The sequence below is a fragment of the Diabrotica virgifera genome, chromosome 6 (genome assembly GCF_917563875.1).
Source record: "Diabrotica virgifera virgifera chromosome 6, PGI_DIABVI_V3a".
Classification (NCBI taxonomy): Eukaryota; Metazoa; Arthropoda; class Insecta; order Coleoptera; family Chrysomelidae; genus Diabrotica; species Diabrotica virgifera.
The window spans coordinates 222247831-222259944 of record NC_065448.1 but is presented as its reverse complement, the minus strand read 5'-3'; the positions used below and the strand labels follow the sequence as shown (position 1 = coordinate 222259944).

The 12114-nt window shown below is 35.6% G+C and overlaps 1 protein-coding gene across 3 annotated transcripts in view; it reads right to left on the bottom strand.

Moving 5' to 3' along the window:
- The window catches only part of LOC126886732 (apoptosis-stimulating of p53 protein 2), a 953306-nt gene that overhangs the window by 413207 nt on the left and 527985 nt on the right, over positions 1-12114 (bottom strand). The gene's annotated exons all lie outside the window — the stretch shown is intronic.

The window sequence follows — 12114 nt, the reverse complement described above, 5'->3', positions numbered from 1 at the left end:
TAAATTGACGTCTTTTTTTTTAATTTTGAAAAATCTCTTGGTTTCTGAGTTTCTGGGGGGATCAAAAAACTTCCATCAAGTAACGGTCGAATGCATCACTTACAAAATTAAATAGAGACGTCAGTGTGGACAATGGAGTTAAGGCCAGACAGAAGAAAAAAATTGAAAAGTGAAAAACTGGGTAAAGACAAAGGGTAAGAGGGCCAATACTCCAAACTAATACATATTCCGAAAAGGAATAGGAATACTTTCTTTCTTTCTTTCTTTCTCCCCTTCCTTGTACCCTATCAGGGTGTCGGATTTGGGATAGCTATTTTAATTTACATTCACCCATCTCTTTCATTCTTTTCTGTTTTCCGCCATCATTTTTAATTCCTCGAGTGATTTTCCTTTAACTTTTCCCGAATCTACTATTTGCTGTATCCATTTTTTTCTTGGTCTGCCTCTTTTTCTTTTTGCAATGTTCCTTGCTTCGTGGATTCTTCTCGTAATTATGTTGGGTTGCATCCTCATCAAATGCCCATACCAATTCATTTGTCTCTTTTTTAGTTTATTCATTATTGGTTCTTGGTTGGCCATTCTCCTAATAGTCTCGTTGCTTAATCTATCCCATTTGGTCTTTCCAACTATCCTTCTTAAATGTCTCATCTCCATTGCATTTATTCTGCTCTTATGATTTTCCAGAATAGTCCAGTTTTCACTTGCGTAGAGCACAGTCGGTATCACTATTGTGTTATGTATGTTTATTTTTGTCTCTCTTGCAAGTCCTCTTTTCCCCAGTATTGGGGCTAAGGCATAGTATAACTTTCTGTTAGTTTGATTTCTTTGCTCTATTTGTTATTTCCCAGTCTATTTTTCCGTCGTTAGTAATGATACTTCCCAGGTATTCGTAAGTTGTAACTATTTGCAGTTCTGAGTTTTTGCATTTTATCTTTATTTCATTATCTTCTTTGCCGTTGATTACCATTATCTTACTTTTTTCCTCGTTTATTTCCATTTTTAGCTCTTCTATTTCCTCTACCCATATATCCATTAGTTTCTGCATTTTGTTCTCGGAATCTGCTATTAGTACTATGTCGTCCGCATTGTCCGCATACATTAAGGACTCTATTGTTACTGGTTGTAATCTATGGTATCCTATTATTGTCTGTAGTTGGTTGGTTCTTGCTCTAGTTTTTCTTATTAATTCATTCATTACGATTATGAATAGCAAAGGGATGACTCTATCTCCTTGTTTAATACCTCTATTCCAATTAAATTCTTCTGATCGTTCCCCTGCTATTTGTACTCTTCCTTTTACCTCTTTGTAAATACTTTATATAATTTTTATCAATCTGTTTGGTACATTTATTTTCCTCAAGCATTCCCCTATAATTTATCTTTCTATCGTGTCAAATGCTGCTCTTAGGTCTATGAATGCTAATACCAGTTTTCCCTCGTGTCTAAGCATCTTTCGATTAGGTTCCTGATAGTAAATATGTTGTCATTTGTTTGTCTTCCTGGTCTAAAAGCCGCTTGTTCATCTCCCAATTTCATTTCTACCTCTTGCCTTAGTCTTTTCTCTATTATTTTCGTATACATTTTAAAGCATACCGATGACAGACCTCTGTAGTATACATAGCTCTGTAGTTTTCGCAGTTTATATGTTCTCCTTTTTTGTATATTGGTACAATTATGTTATTCTGTCAGTCTCTAGGGATTGCTTGTTTTTCCCACGCCTCTTTATATATTGTCCATAGCCAGTTTATTCCCTCTTCTCCCATGTATTTTACCATTTCCGGTTCAATTTCATCATCTCCTCCTGCCTTGTCTATTTTTATGTTTGATATTCCTTCTATTACTTCTTCTCTACTTATTTGGTCTATCTCTGTGTTTTCTTGGCCTTCATTTATTACATTGTCAACCTGTGTTACTTCGGTATCAAATTTTTTCTCATAATATTCTTTCCATACTCTAGCTATTTGTTCTGGGTTTATTTGAATTTGCATTGATCTATCTCTTACTGCATTTATCTCCTTTCATTTCCCCTCCATGTGTCGTATTGTCGTCCAAAAGTTTCTATTATTTGTTATATAAACTTCTTGTAGTTTTTCTCCAAATTCTTTCCATGATTTTGCTTTTGCTTGTGTGACTGTCTTTTTTACCAATTGTCTCTGCTTGTAATATTCTTCTTTATATTATTCTAAGCCCGTTTCGATGTATTTTTTTAGTGCCATTTTCTTCTTTTTTATTTCTGTTTTCACTTCTTTATTCCACCATCTTGTCCTTTTCAATTGATTATTACATTTTTTGATTCCACACACTTCAGCTGCTGTTTTCTTTAATACTTCCCTGTAAGTTTTCAATCTTTCTTCCATTGTCCATGTTTCTTTTTGGCACTCTATCTGCCTCAATCTTTTATTGGTTTCCTTCTTGTAAAGTTCTCGCACACGTTATATCTTTAGTTTGTTTACTTTTACTTTCTTGTACTCTTTTCTTTCCACCTCCTCTATTTTTTCATCCTTCAGTTTTGCAGTGACAAGCCTGTGTTGTGTGGACAGCTCCGGCTCTTTTTCCGTTAATTGTTTGTTCCAAATTTCTCGTACATACTATATAGTCGATTAAGCTCTTTGCATTTCTCTCTTCAGCCACAAATGTATATTTGTCTTCAATGGTTTGTTCACTGAATGTGCTTCCTATTATCAGGTCATTCGTTTGGCAGAATTCTAGCATTTTAATTCCATTTCTATTTAATGTTTCTTCCCCATTCCCCATATTGTCCAATACATCCTAATCCCCTATTAACGTCCTTACCTAATCTAGAATTCCACTCTCCTAAAATTATTTTTTTTTTCCTGTCTCTCTTAATTTATCTAATGTATATTGGAGTTCGTTGTAGAATTCTATCATAGCCTCTTCTTCACTACCTTCTGTTGGTCCGTATATTTGTATTATCCCTATCTTATCTTTTAGTTCTATTTGGGCTGTAATTATTCTAGATGATACTGCTTCGTAATTTGTTATCCTTGATTCTATTCTTTTATTCACTATTATAGCAACTCCTTCTTTTGCTCTATGTCCCTGCAGTACTCCGGAATAGTATACGCTCTGAGCTTCGCTGATGTCGCTCCTAGCGGTTACTAATTCAACTTTCACCGGTAATTTTTAAATTTATTATTTAATTGTTATCGCTTAATATTTACACCGCAAAAAAAATAATTAAATTGTAATCGATTTTTTTAAGATTTTGCTAATCATTTTGACGTTCTATTGATAAAATATGAATTTCTTACTTCGGATACTTTCACAATTATCGTGTAGATGGCGCTAAGATTAATACATTAATTTATAATTACATATTACGGAACATTAAAAAAACATAATTCAGTATTTAAAACGTAAGTATATTTAAGGTAAAAATATATACCACAGCTTTGACCAACTAATATTTTTTATAATTAATGTTTTTAATTTTAATTTTAAATTAATCACTTTGACATTTATGTCAAATTTCCGGTAAACGTTTACAGACTTGTCACTACTGGCGCTCGCGAATTTGTAAATATCGCCTCTACGTACGAGCTCACAGCGTATAGGCTATATTCTCGTTGATATTTATGTGTCCTCTGCATATCTTTTTTGTTTCGCTTATTCCCAATATTTGTACATCCATTTTTTCCATTTCTTCTGCAGCTTCTATTTCCTTGCCTGTCAGAGATGTCACATTCCATGTCGCTATTCCTATATGATTTGTCTCGTTACGATGTATTTCCTCATTACCGTTTTCGTCTTCTCCATTACTACTATTATCGTTGATTTCATGCTCCCTGGTTTTTGTATTATCATTATATCTGCTATTTGTTTCGTTACTGTGTTTATTTATAATACTTATATTTAATTTTTCCCTACCTTCATTACTATTTATATACCTACCCATTCCCAATATTTCCTTCACCCATCATATTGCCCATATTGTTGTTAAACTTAATACCTATATTCCCATCACCAGTAATAATTAATACAGTTTTTATCATTTATACTCCTAATAGGAATAGGAATACATAAAGTAAAAAAGTATTTTTTTCGTGTGAAATTGCTGATTTTTCTTGCAAATAAAAGCATCGTTTAAACATAAGATCAGGTTAATCTTCTAATCTAAAGGAAACAACCAAAAATGCAATCATGCATGTCGACCCAAACAAAACAAACTACGCAAACAAGAAATAAGGGAGTAATAACCATGAAAGGCTTTTGTGAACTCCCAAAATTCTTCTCAGAATTTATTTAAAATTGACCCTCCCTCTGTGAACTAGATCTCACGAGAAGATGATCCTTCTACCTGTTCTCAACGCGGTTTTTCGTCATAAAGCCGAGGATATACACCAAATCCAATACAATAGATATCGTTTACAAAAGAAAAAGAATTTGGGGAAAATATAATTAACAATATCTGTTACACTTGGGGCAGGTCGTATATTTTTCGCGTAGTGCTAAAAAAACCGAATTGCTTTTGCTGTTATCAATAGCTACTGATTTTAACATTAATTGAATATAGTTCGAATTTGAAACCCTTTTTATTAATTAATTAGAATGGCAATAAGTTTAAGTTTATATTTTTTGAAAAAACTTTCTTAGGATTAGGTTCATTTAAAGGTAATTACATACTATTAAAAGTTCTTTATTGACGTTTCGGCAGGTGCTCCATGTCTTTATCAAAATAATATCTGAAATAAATCAAGTATTTTTGTCATAATATTTGCAAACAATTCTATGAACACTTACCAAAAAACGCAAATTATCCATTTTGGCGTAAAACTTAATAAAATATATTAGGTAACTTAACACATAAACACAATTTATAACAATAACATTTCGACATTTTTTGAAAAAAAGCAAGTCATAAAATCAGCAAAGCTCTTTATCCTTCAGCATTCCTATGGTATGGAGGGAATCAAAAAACCATGTAGGCGACTGTTACTTGGCTCATGCGATATCAAAGATTTCAATCCAAAATAAAAATACAATTCAGTATTCTTGTTTACCGTCTGCTAAACGACCTGTATCGCATGGACCAGGAATCGCCATTCCTTCACCTTTTCTTCGCACAAACGCAATCATCAATGAAAGTTCAAACGAAAAAAACCGATGAAGACGAATTCAATCCTAATATAGACCAACCTTAACCCTTTCAGCCCCGGTGTTACGCTCGTAAGCGCGTCCATGGCATTAATGCTGGGGCTACACTAACGTCTAATGCCGTTAATTATCGCATTATTTGCATTACAGAGATCGCAAATAATGCGTTAATTAACGGCATTAGACGTTATTGCGGCCCCAGCATAAGAGTGGCACTCAGAAGGGTTACATGCTCCTCTCTGATTCGAAATGAAACCAAACTGTCTATTTAAGCAAAATTATAAAAATAATTCGCGTTTTGAGCGCTGTAGCGATATCTATTACCGACATGAGAAGTACTAGATACATAAATCTGGATTATAAGTTCAGTTCTCTACTGAAGTTCAAACGTCTACCGTGGAACCAATTTCCGGGTACATCGTTAATCTCTGCCTTTTACCATTTATAAGGCAAGGAGATGACGAATAAAGGAGACAAAAGGGACTCTACAATATGCAGTCACATTCCGTCCATTCGCCTAGGAAAAAATTCCAACGAAATTTGGGGAGACCGAAACGTACGTAAGGGGATGATCTCCGAACCAAAATGAAACATATCCTGTCTTTCATTTTTTCAGTCAGGTCCGGCCCCAGGGGTGGGTGAACTGGGCGGTTGCCCAGGGCGAAAAATTTAGCGGCGGCAAATTTTAGACAACAGCAAATTTTTGAAAATAAAGAAATAATAAATTATGTTTTTAATATTATAAAAAATCAATATTATGAACAAGAGCGGCAAAAATGCGACTGTAAAAACCAGAATTAAATAAGTGAAACAAATAACAATTGAAGACCTTGGGACCAGAAGGGGGCATGCCACCAAACAATATTTTGGAGAAAACATCATTTTAAACTTATTTTCAAATCCTGTAATCCAATTTTTAAATTTTTCTTGGTAGTAAGGCTCATAATCGTTTGGAAATATGATATTAAATACACAATAAAAGTAACACAGATGTTTATTTAACGGTTTTTGAGTTTTTGAACATTTTTTGAAAAAATATGAGGCTTATCCCCTTTTGTATAAAAAATTATATTCTAAAATATGAACATAAAATGCAACAATAAAATAATTCAGTTGTCAATATTTTCAATATCTGAAAAGTCGTCCAAATGTTCAATGTCTTCCAGTGGTTCATTATTCTCAGTATCTGGTAGAATCTGTTGGAAAGCACCAATTTCTGCCTACACTGTTTTTTGCAACCGCAAGGTTCACCTCATTTTTTTGGTTCTACATATTTCCTTTCCTTTTGTATTTATATACATATTCGTAAACTAGATTTTTTTTTAGTCTTGCGCTTAATTTTTTATATCGTTGGGTATCCTTGTGTCTCCATCTAGAAGGCGCCTTCTTTTCTGGAGTTGTCAAGAGAACTCGAGAAGTCTGAGAAGTCTGAGAAGAAACCTATTCATTTTCCTACATACAATACATAAGCCACAAAAATCCTTTAGAACAATCCTAATATTTTTAGGTTCAAAAAATATAACATAAGGAGACAAGCCACACAGTAAATAAACTTACTGTTCCTGAGTTTATATTTTCCCAATCGCTGCTACTTCCGGATACTGTATAGTCTTTGTCATCTTCGCTTTTATTTAAAAATGGATCTTGGTCACTGTGTTCAGAATCAAACTCAGAAAAGTCTATTTTCCGTTTACTTACACGGGAATGTTCCGCCGTCATGTTGATTACTACTGTGGCTTGTCTCCTTCTGTTGCAATGTAAAGTAATGGTGACACAACGGGACTCAACTACAGCGGCGCCATCTATGAGAAAACTGCTGAAATTTTCTGTTTGGGACATTAATATGGTCTTAAAGTGTGCGATTTCTACTTTAACTCATTTTTGACGAAATTGTGGCTTGCCCCCTTCTGGTCCCAAGGTCTTCAATTGCAAGGCTCATTCGACGGGAAATCCATAACACCGCCCTCTTCTTCATCGCATAAGAATAGTGTGATCAGAACTACCTGTCCCCCCACCCCAATCCCTACCAAGATTGTTTTTAGGGTTCAGGTGCAGTAGTACCGACTGATAACTGATATCTGTTGACTTGCGCTTTTCGTAGCCGTTTAGCAAGTTTCCATAGGTCATACATGTCCCGTTAAGAATTTTATTGTGTGTTTGTATTTTGTTTAATTGTATAGGCTTGTAGGTATTTTAGTCAGTTTAGTTTTTAAATCAATTTAGATCAATTGTTGTACAGTTTACTTTCCGTACCGGTGTGTACCAGGATACTATTAAGTGTTTAATTTTAATAAAAATAATTATGTAAGTGCAATAATGGATGGTGTAGAAATAAAAAGAGAGCCTATGAAAATGGACAAATAGAAAAAATTGAAGAACATTTCAAAAACAACGAAATTAGAGGGGCTTACGAATACCTAAAAAAGATAAAAAGTGGGTATAAACCTCAAACAAGTCTATGTAAAGATGAAAGTGGGCAAATAATCAGTGACCAACAGAAAGTCACAGAAACCTGGAAGCATTATTTTCAGACACTACTTGGAACTCAAGTAGACATGGAAGATGAAATGGGTATGATCTACGTAGAAGAGAATGGAGTAGAAGCTCCAACCATAGAGGAAGTTTTCGAAGCCATTAAGACCCAGAAAAACAATAAAGCTCCGGGAGTTGATGAAATACCAGCAGAACTATATAAGGTAGGTGGCGACCACCTAGCAAGTCACATCCACGCGCTCATCAGAGACGTATGGCAAGAAGAGAAAATACCCGACGACTGGAAGAAAAGTATAGTATGCCCGATCTATAAAAAAGGAGACAAACTTCAGTGCAAAAACTACCGTGGAATCTCTCTACTATGTACAGCATATAAAGTCCTCACGTATATTATAAACCAGCGGCTCCAACCACTAGCAGAAAATATTATTGGAGAGTATCAGACGGGCTTCCGACGGGGAAGATCGACACTGGATCAAATATTCACAGTAAAACAGATCTTGAGCAAAGCATGGGAACACGATATTGATGTTCACAACGTGTTTGTAGACTTCAAACAGGTATACGACTCAGTCAAAAGGAGCAAACTATACTATATATTGGCTGAATTGGCAATACCACACAAGTTAATAAGACTCATTAAAGCCACAATGGATGAAACTCAGGCATGTGTACGAATACAAAACCACCGGACAGACTTTTTTAACATTTCGCAGGGACTAAAACAGGGAGATGGGCTGGCCCCAACATTGTTTAACCTGGCACTGGAGTATGCGGTTAGGCAAATGCAAACTGGACGAGGAAATCTACTGACCAACCGAACGATTCAACTGGCCGCTTATGCTGATGATATTAATATTATGAGTAGAACATCAACAGGAGCACAGGAAACATATGCAGAGTTAAAAACACAAACAAAAATGCTAGGTCTGGAAATTAACACAGAAAAAACAAAAATAATGACTCAGACGAGAAGAAATATAGTCCCAGAAAACATTATATATGAAGATGACATTGAAACGGTTGAAAAGTTTACATACCTGGGAGTAGAAATGTATGCCGACGGATCAGAAGATGGAGAAATAAGGAAGAGAATAACGCAGGCAAACAGAGTTTGCTTTTGTAGTTTTTTTTGCAAAATTTGCAAAACAAATTTTGCCCTCTCCCATATATTTCGGTCAAAAAGTGTCCACCGAAATACAAAGATGAGAATCTATAAAACCTTAATTCGACCAATAACATGCTATGGCAGTGAAGTCTGGGTGCTGAAAGAAACATCCAAAAACAAACTCGACACATTCGAAAGGAAAGTACTTAGGAGAATACTAGGACCTGTGAGGGAAAACGGAATCTTCAGAAGTCGATACAACAACGAGCTTTATCAACTTTATAAGGAAACGCCCCTGTCAGACTTCATTAGATTACAAAGATTGCAATGGGCCGGACATGTGATAAGAATGGGAGAGGATAGGCTACCAAAACGAGCACTGAATGCTAGAATGCAAGGAAAGAGACCGGTTGGGAAGCCACGAAAGCGCTGGGAAGACACAGTAAAGAGCGACGCACAAGCCCTTTTAGGAGTCCGTGTATGGAGAAGAGCAGCCACAGACAGGCAAGGGTGGAGGCAAAAAATAAAGGAGGCCAAGGCTCAATTTGGGCTGTAGTGCCGTAGAAGAAGAAGAAGAATAATGGATGGTAGAAAACGTCTTTCTGGTAGTGAGTATAGGAAAAAGAGAGCAAAGAAGGAAATTAAAACAAAAAGGCTGAACATTTTCCTAGGTAAATTTTTATAACAGTTACACACTGATGCTGAAAATATGGCTCAACCTAGAGAACATACAGCTGCTACCGCTCCCTTTGGGTCTGATAACATTCACCCAGACCTAGGCCTATCATCTGCATCCACGTCTACTGCCGCTCCCTCTCAGTCCAACTACAATCACCTAGGACTATCATCAGCATCTACGTCTGATACCGCCCCCCCTCAGTCCAAACTCGGTCACCTAGGACAATCATCAGCATCCACATCTGCTGCCGGCCCCTCTCAATCCAACGACAGTCATCTAGGACCTAGGGCAATCATCTACGTGAGCTACTGATTATTGACTTATTGAATATAATCCAGTAAAGTGGTCCAATAAAATTAATGATTTTGCTAGAACGACTTTAGTAACAAGAGGCCCCCGCAAAAATTATCCAATTGCAGAGGCTCAATTGTACCCGAAAGATAATAATTTAGATCGCAGATTTACAACTAAATACTACAGCTACAAAATGTACAATGGTGAAACTGTTGAGAGAAAGTGGTTAATTTATTCTAACACAAACAATAATTATGTGTATTGTTTTTTCTGTAATAGTATATTACTTTACGAGGCGGAGAAGCATGACTTTTCTTGACGCGCCCGATATTAGAGGGCAAGTCAAGAAAAGTCGCTTCTTTGCCGAATAAAGTATACTATTTTTTCTTCAAACGTAGTAATTTTCAACCATAAATAGTACAATTCATACGTTATTTTTACTCGAAATTAACTGTGACAACTATCAAAGTCGTCTAGATGTTAGAAATTAAAATAATTAAGTCGTCGGTGGGATTTGCGTCTCCCTGGTTACAGTTGTTTGACAGTTGTTTGCAATTATTAAAGACAGCTTATTGTTGTTGCAACCGCAAGCGCAAATTTAGTGCGAAAATGGAAAACCTAAACGAAATTGAGTCCGCGGCTAATGATGCAGTAGCACGTTTGGGGCCCTCCAAGTCCGGAATAAAGTATCGGTTAGCGTACAAGCACTTCCAAGAGTGGTGCGATACAAGAGGAGTACGGCAAGTTACCGAAGACGTTTTACTGGCATATTTTAATATACCTAATGGAAAATGAAAATAAATGGAAATCTTCTACAATGTGGTCACGATACTCTATGATAAAATCCGAGTTAGTTATTAGAAAAAATGTGGATATAAGCAAATTTTTAAAGTTACGTGCCTTTCTGAAAAAGACAAGCGAAGGATATACTGCAAAGAAGTCTAAAGTTTTCACTAAAGACGAGTTTGATAAATTTTTGTTTGAAGCGCCAGATAAGTTGTATTTAGGATTAAAGGTAAAAAAAAATTATATTGCAAAGCATGTAGTATACTCTACTAAATTATAAAAATATTTCAGATTGTTTTGTATTGTTGCTTTGTGACATGTTTCATATTGTTGCCATGACAACATTTTTTCCTCCGCCGTAAAGAAATGGGAAAAAAAACGGCTGCCTGCGGAGACATCAAACTTTGACAGGATCAAGTTAGATAAGTAATGTCATCATTATTTGACGTTTGAAGAAAAAATATTTTCTAATGTCAACATTAAATTGACTGAAAATGGATATAATAATAATTGGAAACATATGACTGAAGCTTTGTCCAGCCACGCTAAATCTCCAGCTCATCCACAGTCACAGCGACAGTGTGTAGAACTAGCAATTAGACTAGAGTCGGGCAAAACCATAGACGAAGAAACACAAAAAGTTCTAAATTCAGAAATTCGTTATTGGAAAAATGTAATAGAACGACTTATATCAATAATACAGTTCTTAGCACAACAGTGTCTTCCATTGAGGAGCGATTCTGATCAACTTTTTCATCACAACAATGGTAATATTTTAAAGCTTGAGCAATGTGGAAAATTTGATTCTGTTTTACAAGAACACATTAGCAGAACAACGAATGGTAGGAACAGGCAGCATCACTAGTTGGGAAAAACGTATTCAAAACGAAATTATTCAGCTCCTCCATGATCAAAACAAAAATAACATTTTAGATTTGGTACCTACAAACTCGACTCGGATGCGAGTCATGGTCATGAGCAATGAATGTGTAAATATAGTAATGTACGTACATTATAAATATGTACATATAAATACATATAATAATTTAGCACAAAGCACACATCAATAAAAATACAATCGTGGTTTACGAGTAAGTTGGCGATCACTGAAGGAAGGTCATGAGTTATGGGCCTACCAAGGGGGGCGGCGGTCACCGCTCTTGCCCAGGGCCTATATTCCGTGCACTGTAGATATCTACATGTCGCTTTCTATCGATATTTGAATATCAAAATATTTGAATTTTTAGCTTTAATTGAATTATTTTCTAGTTTTGCTAGGTTATACTCTAATTGATAAACTAGAGCAAAACTAGAAAATAATTCAATTAAAGCTAAAAATTCATATATTTTGATATTCAAATATCGATAGAAAGCGACATGTAGATATCTACAGTGCACGGAATCTAGGCCCAGGGCGGCAAAATCCCTAGGGCCGGGCCTCTCAGTTTACTCAGATTGCGTGAGTGTACGGAACCAATTCCGTTGGAATTTTTTCCTAGACGAATGGACGGAATGTGACTGCAAATTATATAGCCCCTTTCGTCTCCTTTATTCGTCGTCTTTTTGCCTTATAAATTGTAAAAGGCACAGATTAAGGATGTACCCAGAAATTGGTTTCCTCGGTAGAGGTTTTCAGATT